The 13136-nt window shown below is 41.2% G+C and overlaps 1 protein-coding gene across 16 annotated transcripts in view; it reads right to left on the bottom strand.

The window, feature by feature from the left end:
• Window positions 1–1660, bottom strand: part of Znf148 (zinc finger protein 148) — a 146140-nt gene extending 144480 nt beyond the window's left edge. For 9 of the 16 annotated variants that reach the window (XM_078044035.1, XM_078044034.1, XM_078044051.1 and 6 more), the window contains exon 1: window positions 1407–1658. The gene's annotated coding sequence lies outside the window, so the exon portion shown is untranslated. Of the gene's footprint in view, window positions 1–524; window positions 1106–1406 lie in introns of those variants that run through there. The other 7 variants (XM_078044045.1, XM_078044048.1, XM_078044044.1 and 4 more) reach the window with 4 other exon arrangements.
• Window positions 1661–13136: the final 11476 nt, after the last annotated feature.

The following is a 13136-nucleotide window of genomic DNA, read 5'->3' as shown; positions in this document are numbered from 1 at the left end:
GCCCACATTTTGCTGGCAGATTTGTTTTCTTCAATACCACCATGCCTTGGTGAGAGTACAACAGGAACTATGTGTGAATGGCAAAAGATCTCCCACCATCCCCAGAGGTATGAGATACCAATCCAGTATACCAGACACATTTGAGCAACAAATGGAACTTCCAAAGGGCCACTATAAACGGACTCCCCCCACCATCAATTATAATCTTATGTACTGCAATCCAGGCTGAATAATAAGGCACAAGCTCCACTGGACCAAATAAAGCTGGGCAGTGAAGAAGAAAACGGCCAAGTCAAGTAATTTCTATTACAACATTTGCTAGGATAGTGTTCATCCAGTCTCTGATGTGACAATACTTCAAATTCGCTAAAAATGTAAACTCCATGCCTCAAGAATTCCCATAGGCCAGGCTCTTTCTCAAGGTCCGTTTCAGAGGTTTTCATATTCACTGGTGCAGGACCAAAATGTCTCAGACCGAACTATAATTCTCAGTGACCCCAACCACAGCCCGGAACCACACTTACCAGATGTCATCTATTGAAGAGCCCAAACAGGTCCGGAACTAGGCCATCCTGGCCCATCTGAAATAACTCTTTAGTCCTTGGGCCAGCATTTATTAATTATGCCACGTCTGTCTATTTTATTATGCATTCCCTGCATCTTCTCTAACATTTAGCACTCCTTCTTGCTTCAAACGCTCTCCTTTCTATTGGCGGAAACTCCTATATTCCTTCTTTCCTTGCCTTGGAAACGCTTCAGTTCTTTCCATAATGAAATACCTAAGGTATCTGCACAATGAACACCCCCCAGTATCCTCAAGACTCCTCCACAGCCACCCCCTGCATTCCTCCACCTATCCGGCATCTTCCCTCCGGCCTCTCTCCCCGCTTTCACACTCCCACTATGTTTCCCGCAAGCATTCCCTGTTCTCCAACCCCTGCCCTTCCCTTCTACCAAAGAGCATACTCGGGCACCACCAGTGACTTGAGGCCTGCGGTACATAAAGCACTGCACCAGGCACGGTGGACAGAGACCTGGTGTCTCCCCGGCCTCTTAACACCCTCGCCCTGCACCCTTGTGGCCTCCGCACGCGAGCATCCCACCTCTCTCTCTACCTCTGACACCCCCCTCAGGCCTCGGAGGCCGCCTTCTCTCCTCTGCCACCCCCGTCATTATCCGTTCTCAACCCCCCAACCCACCATCCGCGCCCTGCTTCCTCCCGTCCCCCAGCCAACCCCTCCGTTCCCTGCGGCCTCGGCGGGTCGGTCCCCGGGCCGACCCCCGCCCCGCCATGGCTCGCTCCCCCCAGGGTCAGGCCGTTACCGCCGCGCGCTCCCCCCGCGCGCCGCCCCCTCCCCCTCCCCCGCCCTCCCCCGGGCCCGGGCCTGCCAGGCCGAGCGCTTTACCGCGGGCGGGCGCCGAGTCGCGCGGTCACCGACTGCAGGCGGTGGCAGCTTCAACCTTCCTTGGGGCCGTGAGAGGAGGGGAAAGGGGGAGGGGGGAGAACTTTTACTGTGGCAGCTTCGGCAACAGCTCCCACCCCTGCGCCTTTCTCCTCTTCCTCCCCCTCCTCCTCCTCCTCTTCCTCCTTCTCTTCCTCCTCCCAGAGCAGTAGAGAGGCAGACATGCCGCGGCTAGAGCGCCGCCGCGGTCGCCGCCACTGCCACCGCGGTGCATTGTGGGAAGCCCCGTACTTGGGAAGCGTTGTGCCGCCCGCCCTCGCCTGGCGCAGAGAGCTGCTGGAAGACCCAGCGTGGCTTGGATTCCGGCGCCTGCGTGTCACCAGCGCTGCGTGGCCAGAGAACCTGGCCCCGAACCTCAGGTCCCCCCCTGCTGAACCCCATAGAGAAGCGGTTTGAAAAAGATCGGAACTGAGGAAACCTCTTTTAGATGGGGTACCCCCGCTTTCAGTCTGTGCCTGGCGCCCGGAGAATTGGAGGACTTGGGAGTCGGGAGGACTTCAGGCCTCGGGAAGTGGAAGGGGCGAGGACCTAGGTGAAAGGTTGTCGGCTAGAATTTCTTGGATTTTTCATTTATCCTCTTACCTAGCCCTCTTCCCCATCACCCCAAAAGCTCCTTTTCCGGAAGATGAAACCATGTGCCCTTGTCGCAAACCCTGTTAGTGTCTGCAAACTGAGATTCAGGTTTTGAGCAGAGAAAGATTAAGATTTCTGGCCCTGGACTCTGTTGGAGAGGGTCTTCTAGTATTTCTGCTCGTTTCGCCTGGAACCCAGGCTAGAATTATTGCACAGTTGTCTCATTCTTTGGGGCCCTTTAAGTGACCTTCGCCGAATTGTGACCTCCTTAAGGGGTGCCTTCATTAACTAACATTTATTAGCCGCCCTGAGGTGCTTGCCGGTACTAAAATGGCTTACAATTACTCATCTTTGTGTCCGCACCCTAGCACAAGGTCAGCCAGGTAACAAAAGATACTCAGTGAATATTGAACATTATGAGTATCAGGAACTTTCTGTAGGATGAAACACCTTCATTATGATTTCTTAATAATAAGATGTAGGTTTTATTTAGAACATCTCTACAATATTTAAACAAACTTTGAAGGGAAAGGGCATTAAAATATCTATATAATCTTTTCTAGAATTCTTCCCTGGTCCATACCCACCTTGCCAACTGCATGTTCATTTGAATAGTGCTTTTTGGCAAAACTCCAGACTCCCGCATTATGCACTTGTGATGACACTGAATTAGATTACTGTCTGCAAGGTTAATGTTCCCTCAGGCATTAACCTTAGTAAATCGTGATGCCTGTTTAGAAATAGCTGAGGCCCAGAGGTTCAGCTTAATTTAGACACAGGTAACTAAGAAGAGCAAGGATAAGCCACAGCTTCACAATCAACTCTCCATGTGCTTCCTCCATTAAAAAATATAAATTTTAATAAGATGACAGTGCATATTCTGTATGCTAATTGCAACAAAACAGTGATATAAGCTAGAGCAAGGGACAATTATCTGGAGGACAGCCTTCTGGCAACTTCTAATATCTGCAGTGGCATCAAATTCAGATGTTAAAATAAAAAACCCCTCTGGCAGCAAAGAATTAGACTTTCAGTATTAGGCAATGGGGAAACTAATAACTAAAAAGGGCTAAAGTCCTGGAGATTACACCATGGGGGCTAAAATTGATTTGTTTCCACTTGGAATACATCTACTTTTTTGCCCCAAATGATAACCAAGAAACAATAAAGAACAACTGTCAGCTGTCTAAAATGGGAAGAATAAGGAGCACTATAGTAGTGATGATGAGGAGTCAGTTTAGGCCCTAAATAGTTGAAACTTGTGAAACTCTTTCAGCCCCAGTTTGTTACCCCTACTTTTTTTTTTGCTACCTCCCCAAACACCAGCCCTAGGCATTTACATTCATTCAACTTTGTTCTACTTTCTTTGTTTCATTCTTTTAATGTAAATTTACAAGCCCACCTCTCAGTGGTATACATCTGTAATCCCAGCAGCTCAGGAAGCTGAGACAGGATTGCAGGTTCAAAGCCAGCAATTCAGTGAGACCCTGTCTCTAAATAAAATATTAAAAAGCTCTGGGGATGTGGCTCAGTGATTAAAGTGCCCCTGGGTTTAATTCCTGGTATCCCCAAAAGATGGAGAGACTCACAAGACGTTGTGAATAGCACTGAGTCTCATTTAACTTTTACCCAGCTTCCCCCAAAGGTGATGTCTTAGGAAGTTCTAGAAAGACATCAAAATCAGTAAAATTGACCATGACACATTATTGTTACCTATACTACAGAACTTCCTTAGTATTCATTTTATTTTTTAACCTGCATACTTCTACATGGGATTTTGTGTGTGTAATTAAATACAACTTTATCCCATGTGTAGACTCATGTAACTGTTCCATCACCTAAAAAGAACTTGCTTTTTTAACTGCTGGGCATAGTGGCACACACCTATAATCTCAACTACTCAGGAGGCTAAGGCAGGAGGATCACAAATTCAATGCCAGCCTTGACAACTTCAGGAGATACTGTCTCAAAATATATTTTAAGGGCTGGAGTTACTGTCTCAAAATATATTTTAAGGGCTGGAGTTGTAGCTCAGTGATGGAGCGCTTGTCTAGCACATGTAAGGCACTGGGTTTGGTCCTCGGCACCAAAAAAAATATAAACATAAAAACAAAAAAAATATAAACAAATACAATAAAGTTATACGTGTGTGTGTGTGTATATATATATGAATGATCTGGGGACGGAGCTCAGTGGTAAAGTACCCTGGGCTCAATTCTCAGAAGTGGGGGGGACGGGAATCCCTACCTTTTTGTATTCATAAATCCCTTCCCACTCTATCCCTATCCTCTAGTAACTACTAATATGATCTCCATCTCTATAGGTTTTTCATTTCAAAAATGTTAGATAGAGGGCTATACCATGTAACCTTTTGAGATTGAGGTTTATAACTTAAACAAATAGCTTTGATTTGAGTTTGTTAGTTGTTTGTTTGGGGGAGGTATTGGGTTTTAACCCAGTAGTATTTTACTACTGAGCTACATTCCCAGCCCCCTTTTTCTTTTTTTTTTTTTTTTTTTTTAATTTTGAGACAGGGTCTTGTTAAGTTGCTCAGGACCTCACTAAATTTCTAAGTCTAGCCTCAAATTTGTGGTCTTCCTGCCTTAGCCTCTCAAGTCTCTAGGATTACAAGTGTGTGCCAACATCCCTGGCCCTCTGAGTTTTATCTAAGTTGTTGCATATATCAAACATTCATTTGTATTCCATTGTATGGATGTACCAGAGTTTGTTCATCCATTTACCAAGTGAGATACATTTAGATTGTTTCCAGGGTTTTTGCTATGACAAAACTACTATAATAGGTATCATTTTGTTTGCTTATCTTTAACAGTGCTGGGATTGAACCCAGGGCCTTACACATGCTAAGCAAGCACTCTGCCACTTAGCTACATCTTCAGCTCCTAATTATAGGGGTTTTTTGTTTGTTTGTTTTAAAAGAGAGAGAGAGAATTTTTTAATATTTATTTTTTAGTTTTCGGTGGACACAACATCTTTATTTTATTTTTATGTGGTGCTGAGGATCAAACCCAGCGCCCTGCGCATGCCAGGCGAGTGTGCTACTGCTTGAGCCACATCCCCAGCCCAAATTATAGGTTTTTGTGTGAACTTAAATGTATGCTTCTTTTAAGAATATGATTGATACATCATATGGTAAATGCATACTTAGTTTTTTAAGAAACTGCTATGCTATTTTCCAGCATGACTCTTACTTTACATTCCACCAACAATGTATTAGAAGTCCAGTTTCTCCCCATCCTTCCCAGCATTATCGCTTTTTTTTTTCTCTCTCTCTGTTTTGTTTTTGTTTTCTGGCAGTATGGAACTCAAACCCAGGGCCTCGTACTTGATAGGCAAGCACTGCACCACTGAGCCATATCCCCAACCCTTTATATTTTATTTTGAAACAAGGTCTTACTAAGTTGCCCAGGCTGTTCTCAAATTTTCAAGCTTCCTGCCTCAACCCCAAGTAGCTGATATTACAGGCATGCACCACCACACCTGGCTGGTTTTTGTTGTCAATAATAGGTTTATATCTCTCTCATGGTTCCTTTTCTTTTAAAAAAAAATAGTGGGGGTAAAGTCTCACCCCAAAACTGTTTTCTGAATAGGATGTACACTCTCTCCCCAAATCCTACTTTCTTTGTGTGCTTACAAATAAAGGACTTGAGCCCCTTTTGTTGAGATTGCATTACCTGTCACTGTAAAGAAACAAAGCCCTCATGGGTAAGTTATAAAATTGCTTGAAATATTGCAGGGCATGGTGGTGCACACCTGTAGTACTGGCTATTTCAGGAGCTGACACAGGAGGCTCTTGAGTTCAAGGCCATCCTCAGCAACTTAGCAAGGCCCACAGCAACTTAATCAGTGTGTCTCAAAACAAAAGGTCTGGGGATGTAGCTCAGTGGTAAAGCACCCCTGGGTTCAATCCCAGTACCAAACAAAAAAACAAAACCTAATTCATATAGTCTGTGTCTTTTTTAACTCCCTTTTTGAGATGGCTCTAGGAAACATCTGTTAAATGAATCTAGACAATTCTTTTGAGAAGTGATGTAAATTAAAATAACCTACATAGGATGCTGTCCACAGGTGGCAAACTTAATATCCAACAAGCCAATAAGTAAAATGAACAGGTGAAACAGATGTAATGACAATGGACAGTGAAAGTGACTGTGAAGAGGCAGAGAACTCAAGCAAGTCTAAAGGGCAAAGGCGTGACTCATTTCCAGCAGAAGGTAAGTAGGAACATGAAGATCAGGAATCAAGAGAAATAAAGAATCTTGAATTTTGGGGTGCACTCTCCCATATATTAAATGCTGGCAATTCGTTCCATTTCTTTAGAACATGAAATCATGTCAGACAAAACATGTCTGGACCAGATTCAGCCTTCAGCCACCAGCATATCTTCTCTGATGTGGCCTAACCTGCAGAGGGCTGGCACCACTCTACTGCTAGGACATTTTCAGGGCCTCCCAAGATCTCTCCTCTACTCTGGGTCTGCAATGTGCTCTTGGTCTTGGCACTCTGGCTTCTTTAGGAAAAGAATATCTATCTCTTGTCCTCAGAGACTTCACCAGGTATTCAGTCCCTCCTTTACTAACCATCCTCTAAGCTTCCAGGGACTCTGAAGCTCCAGGAGCATATGGTATACTGTCTCCTCTGCCCATGTGGTTGCCTGCAACACAAGCCATTTGTCAAGGCCAGCTCTATCTAAAGGAGAATGTCGGCTTTTTGCAGAGCTCTAGTATGTAGCCTTGTCAGAAATTAGTCCACAGGAGTCTACCTCCACTACATCTCATCACTCTCACTCTTGCCAGAAAAAAAAAGAAGTTTTCCTGTTCCTAAGAGCCCTCTTTTCCTAGGACACCTTCCCCTGAGTTCCTGCTTCTCATTGCTGATACACATTTAGTCCTCCATATCTGTGGGTTCCACATTTGTGGATTCAACCAACCAAGGATTTAAAATATTCAGAGCCAGACACAGCACAGAGCTTTAAAGTGACTCAGGGATCTGAGACTGGAGGATCACAAGTTCAAGGCCATTCTGGACAATTTAGAAAGACCCTGCCTCGAATTTTTAAAAGGGATGGAGATGTAAATTAGTAGTAAGATGCCCCTAGGTTCAATCCACAGTATCAGGAAAAAAAATGCTTGGGAGTAGTTGGGCATGGTGGCAGAGGTCTGCAATCCCAAGATGCAGGAGGTTGAGGCAGGAGGATCACAAGTTCAAGGCCAACCTGGGCAATTTTGCAAGACCTTGTTTCAAAAAAATTAAAAGAAATTTAAAAGGCCCAGGAAGGTAGCTCAGTGATAGTATCTCTTGTCAAGCATGCAGGAGGCCCCAGATTCAGTCCCCAGTATATCAAGATATATATATATATGAGAAAAATATGCCTGTACTGAACATATACAGTCATTTTTTTCTCATAATTACTCCCCAGACATTATAGAATAACAACTATTTACAATGCATTTATATGGTATTAGACATTAAAAGAAATCTAGAGATGACGTAAAGTATATGGGTATGCACACGTTATATCCAAATGCTATGCCATTTTACATAAGGGACTTGAGCATCCATGGATTTTGAAATCTGTAGGAATTCCCAGAACTAATCCCACTAGAGGTGATTGTACTGTATTCTAAAACTAACATGTTGACTACTCTCTCCTACTTAGGATATAGAGCATAGGTGAATCTTGAGTCTGGGAGAATAGGCCTCCACTACTCAGAGGCACCTAAGGGAGATACTGGGTTGCACTACATTTCATTGGCTGTAACTATTATTTGAAGAATTACAGGGGAAGATTCAAGTGAAAAGTCAAGATATACAAGAACATATGAATGAATCAAAGTGAAGCGTAGGACCAGGATTATATCAGTAGGAAAGGAAAAATAAAATAAAGCAACAGTATGAGAATAATCTCTATTAGGGCCTAGAAGTTAGTCTATTGTAGAACCCTCCTGGGTTCAAATCCTGACTCTACCACTTTATAGCTTTGCAGTCTCAGTTCCTTGACCCTTCTGTGTTGCCAGTATCTCATCTATAAAATATGGCCAATGTTCCTTTTAAGGTAGTTATGAATATTAAATGTTAATACATGTAAAGTATTTAGAATAATATCTGACACATGGTTAAATATTCCACTTGTTATTGATATTATTGTTCTTATTGGTTCTATTATAAAGGTGGTAGTAAACCAAATTTCCTAAAAATAAAATTCATAAATTCAGTAGGGGAAAAAAGTTCCTGCAAGTAGATGGAGGTCGGAGAAAAAAAAATAGAACTACACCCGGTACCACCCTCAAAAAAAAAAAAAAACCAGCATGGGAGATAGGGAGATAGGATAGGATTTAGGTGGGAAAATATCTTAGAGAATTTTGGCCATAGGGAATAAAAGAAAGTGTAGAATAGCTAAATGGAGCTAGGGTAAAAATTAAGCTGCAAGAAAAAAAATACGTAGCAGTATTCAGAATATTCATTTCTGAACATGATCTTTGCCTGAATAATTTGATCAGGCTGATGAAATTGTTCTTTTGTAAAGATGCTTGCTACTTTCTACCCAGCAAATACCAGGGAATGAAGTGCTTATCTCTTCTTTCCCAAAGTTTAACCAGATAAAGACAAGTTGATTACTTTTTTATATACTGAAGCTGTAGTTTTCATAAAATAGAAATAATGGCAACTAGAAATTTTTATCACTTAGAGCTTTCAAAGTTTTTACACCTTTAAGTCAGATGGATGGCACACCCATGTAGTCCCAGCTACTTGGGAAACTGATCACTTGAGCTCAGGAATTCAAGGTCAGGATGAGCAACCTAATGAGACCTCACCATCAAAGAGAAAAAAAAGATTTTGTACATTTGCTTTTTGCCAAAATAGTGTCATATATACAGAAATGAAATTTTCTTTCTTATATTTTCTATCTTCATATAATTGGAATTAAAAGCATGTCAAGGCCTGAGATATAGCTCAGTAGTAGAGCACCTGCCTAGCATGTGTGAGGCTCAGGGTTCAATCCCAGCACCACAACCACAACAACCACTACCAAAAAAAGTTAAAAAGTTCAAGATTCTGAACTTAATGAAAGTATATTGAAACTATCCTGTTATTACCCCAACTGTGTAAATCAACACAGAGAAGGAGGATTCATTTCCCCAAAAAAATGACCATCTTCCTACCTGACAAAATTTAAATATTTACTAAAACCCATGTACCAGGGGTGACAAAAGTCATCACAAAGGGGTAAAAGGGGTACTTGGTGTACTAAAGTCCATCAGCTATGAACTAACTGTGGTTTAGAGGGAGACTGGGGAAACGGGGGCAAGCTCCAAACATGGCAGGACACAAGAGTGAAGTGATGGGGTTGAGATAAACTTCACATTTTTATTCACTAACTGATTTTTTTATGAAAGCAACCATTTTATCCTTTCCTAAAGAGGATAACATAGTTACAAAAGAACATAAGAGCTGGACTGGGGTTGTAGTTCAATGGTAGAGCACCTGCTACCTGGACCCAGTCCCCAGCGTGCATACATACACACACACACACACACACACACACACACACACACACACAAATGCTAGGGTTCAAAGAAGACTAAGATTGAGTTTATAAGAAGCTCTTAAAACTACTGGATGAGACAGATAAATAGCAAGATGTTAAGGTCACTTTGAGTTCCCACACAAATGGAGCCCACAGACTGGTATATCATTCTGAAACCAAAATAAATAAAACTTTTTACATTGTTTATACACCTTCAAACTTACAGGTGAAATTCTGTACAAATATCAAATATTACATGGAACTTTTTTCCACATTAAGAGAAGTATTTTTCTCCTGATAATTAAAAAATATATAAGCTTTGAGGCAGGTTCTTTTCAACATATACACACACACCTTCAAATGATTATAGAATAATCCTCCATACTGCATGAACAGAGCATGAACAAGTAAGGCTGAAGAGCAAATGCAAGTTGGAAATCAGATAAAGTTACCTACAGCAATGGAAGTGAAGGAATGGGAGTTATCAGCCTGAAGGAGATAACTTTCTAACTTTCGGGTGGGAGGAGACTATTTTACCTTTTCTTCTTATTTTTTTTTTTCCAGTACTGGATATTGAATCCAGAGGCACTTTACCACTGAGCTACGTTCCCAGCCCTTTTTATTTTTTTTTCTTTTCTTTCTTTCTTTTTTTTTTTTTTTTTTTTTTTTTATTTTGAGGCAGGATCTTGCTAAGTTGCCCAGACTGGACTCCTACTTGTGATCCTCCTGCCTTGGCCTCCTGAGTAGCTGGGATTACAGGCATATGCAACAGTGTGCCCAGTTGTGTTTTACCTTTTCTTTTACTAATTAGTGTTTCCTAAAAGGCACCCATTTTGCATTTTCTTGAATATCATTCAGCTACATAAGCCACATTCTTTTTTTTTTTTTAAATCAGGGATTGAACCCAGGAACTTTAAGCCACATCCCCAGCCCTTTTTTATATTTTATTTAGAGACAGAGACAGGGTCTTTCTAAGTTGCTTAGGGCCTCCACGACAAATTGCTGAGGCTGGCTTTGAATTTGCAATCCTCTTGCTTCAGCCTCCCAAAATACTAGGATTATAGGCATGTGCCACCACACCCAGCACATAAACCACATTCTTCCCTTACCAAAAATAAAATGGCTGGGGAGCTGGGTATAATATAGAAAAGTTTTAAAATCATATGATTTGGAGGGGTTTTTGTTTGTAAATATAGGTTTCACCGTCACTATTCATCTAGCCTTAGGCCACATATCATCTGTCTGCACGTGTCCAAGCCTGCATGCATTCCTCTAGCACAAACATATCTCATCCAAATAACTGATATCCATAGGGAGAGCCCAAGATGGCAAGGACTGTGAATATTAGAGGCATTTTGTTTAAAAAGCCAAGGAAATATGCAGTATACTGCAAAAGTTTTCATCTTTTTGTGTTTTAATGTTTGGTGTTTATAAAATTAAACATCAGTTATTTGGAATCTCTATCCCTAAAAACCACACACACACCCCCATGCCAGACAGTAGAATTCAATACCCAGTATTAAAAAACATGTTTATATAAATACACACATATGTATATGTGTGTGTGTTTTGAATGCCTAGTATGTATCAAGCTATGTGCTCAATGTAGGAATATTCATTCCATTGAGAAATTCAAATATTTGCTCTTTTTATTAATTGCACAAATTGCTTTCGAGTATCTAATACTAAACTAAATACTAGAAATTTATGGCAAATAAAAATACTATTGTTCCCTAAAAAAGAATGTACAGTCTCCAGTTGGAGGAGCAAGCATGTGAACAAACTACCTCACTTTAGGAAATACACTCTAACAGGGAGATGAGCACAGTAGCTGCTACCCAGACCCAGGCTGGGACAACAACTTTCCCCAAGGTGACATTTAAACTGAGACCTGAAGGGACAGCTACTAGCGCAGTTCTTGGCAGAAGGAACTGGCTTGTGTAGAGTCCTAATGCCAGAGAGAGCTCAGTGCATTCTGGAACTGTGAGATGTCCAGAATGACTATATGCAGGAAATGATTATATTTAAAAAATAAAAAAAAGTCTATGCAGCATAAATCACCAGCTAACTCCAAGGGTACTTCAAGACTAAGTTGAGGCATCTGATAATTATCCCAAGAACAGATTTCCCCAAAGTGTGAAGGGATGTAAGCAATAAGATTATAAATGATACACAGAACAATGATTTGTTTTTGTCTTTGTTTTTTTGGTAGTTAATGGATTTAATATGCATTACAAAAATATCTAACCCCTATTCCCATGCATTACTTTTCATATTATTGCTTAGGAAGAAGTTTAGCAACAAAACCAATTCAACTGACACACAAAGTGATAAATATATCATGCTACAACTGGGCATTGTAGCACACATCTATAATCCCAGTGACTGGGGAGGCTGAGGCAGGAGAATTATAAATCGGAAGACAGCCTCAGCAATTTACCAAGACCCTCAGCAACTTAGCAAGAACCTATTTCAAAACAAAAGCAAAAAATTAGAAGGGCTAGGGATGTAGCTCAGAGGTAAAGCGTCCCTGGGATCAATTCCCAGTAACCCTGCCCCACAATTGTGTTACATGTTGGTACGGGAACACATATGAATGAATGATGTTTGGAGTAAACTCCCTCAAGTCAATTGATTGCTATGGAAAGTTTTTATGAAGGGAGGTAACATGACAAGGCTTCTAAATTCGAAATATTTTTAGGGTAGAGAACTGGTGGCAGTCCTGTCTCAATCCATTTTCTGCTGCTTTAACAGAATATTTGAGACTGAGTAATTAATAAATAGTAGAAGTTTATTTAGTTCATGGTTCTGGAGGCTGGGAAGTCCAAGAGCACATGGTGCCAGCATATGGTGAGGTCTTTTGTGCTGTCAACCCATGGCAGAATGTGGAAGAGTGAAAGCGGGCAAGAGGAAGAGCAAGAGAGGTCCAAACTCACTTTTATAATAAATATACTCTCTCCATAATTGGCCTTCTCCCATAACAACAAAATTAATCCATTCATGAGGGCAGAGCTCTCATGGCCTAATCATTTCTTATTAGGCTCTACTTCCTAACACCTTTGCATTGGGGATTAAGTTTCCAACTCATGACTTTGGGATTAAAAAAAAAGAGAGAGAGAGAGATGACTGTAGCAGATGAAAAAAAAAACAAGATTACTGTTTTTCTTATTGTTGGTCTTACCGTGAGACATTCAAATCATGGCAGGCAATATTAGGAGGACTTAAACTTCTGGCTAAGTCCTATTAGTATATTCTTTTAAAAAAATATTTATTTTTTAGTTTTAGGTGGATACAATATCTCTATTTTATTTGTTTATGTGATGCTGAGGATCGAATCCAGTGCCTTACGCACACTAGGCAAACGTACTACCTCTGAGCCACAACCCCAGCCCCCTATTAGTATATTCTGAAATCAAATTTAAAGTTGTAATTGGCAGGGGTTTTTTCAATGAAACATAATAAGACAGGATAAATAATATGTGGCAGATTCACACATAATCTAATGACATCACACACAATAATACCTTTAATTATATGTGCATGTGTGTGTTCGT

The sequence above is a fragment of the Ictidomys tridecemlineatus genome, chromosome 3, assembly GCF_052094955.1.
Source record: "Ictidomys tridecemlineatus isolate mIctTri1 chromosome 3, mIctTri1.hap1, whole genome shotgun sequence".
NCBI lineage: Eukaryota > Metazoa > Chordata > Mammalia > Rodentia > Sciuridae > Ictidomys > Ictidomys tridecemlineatus.
This window is presented reverse-complemented; position numbering and strand designations above follow the sequence as displayed.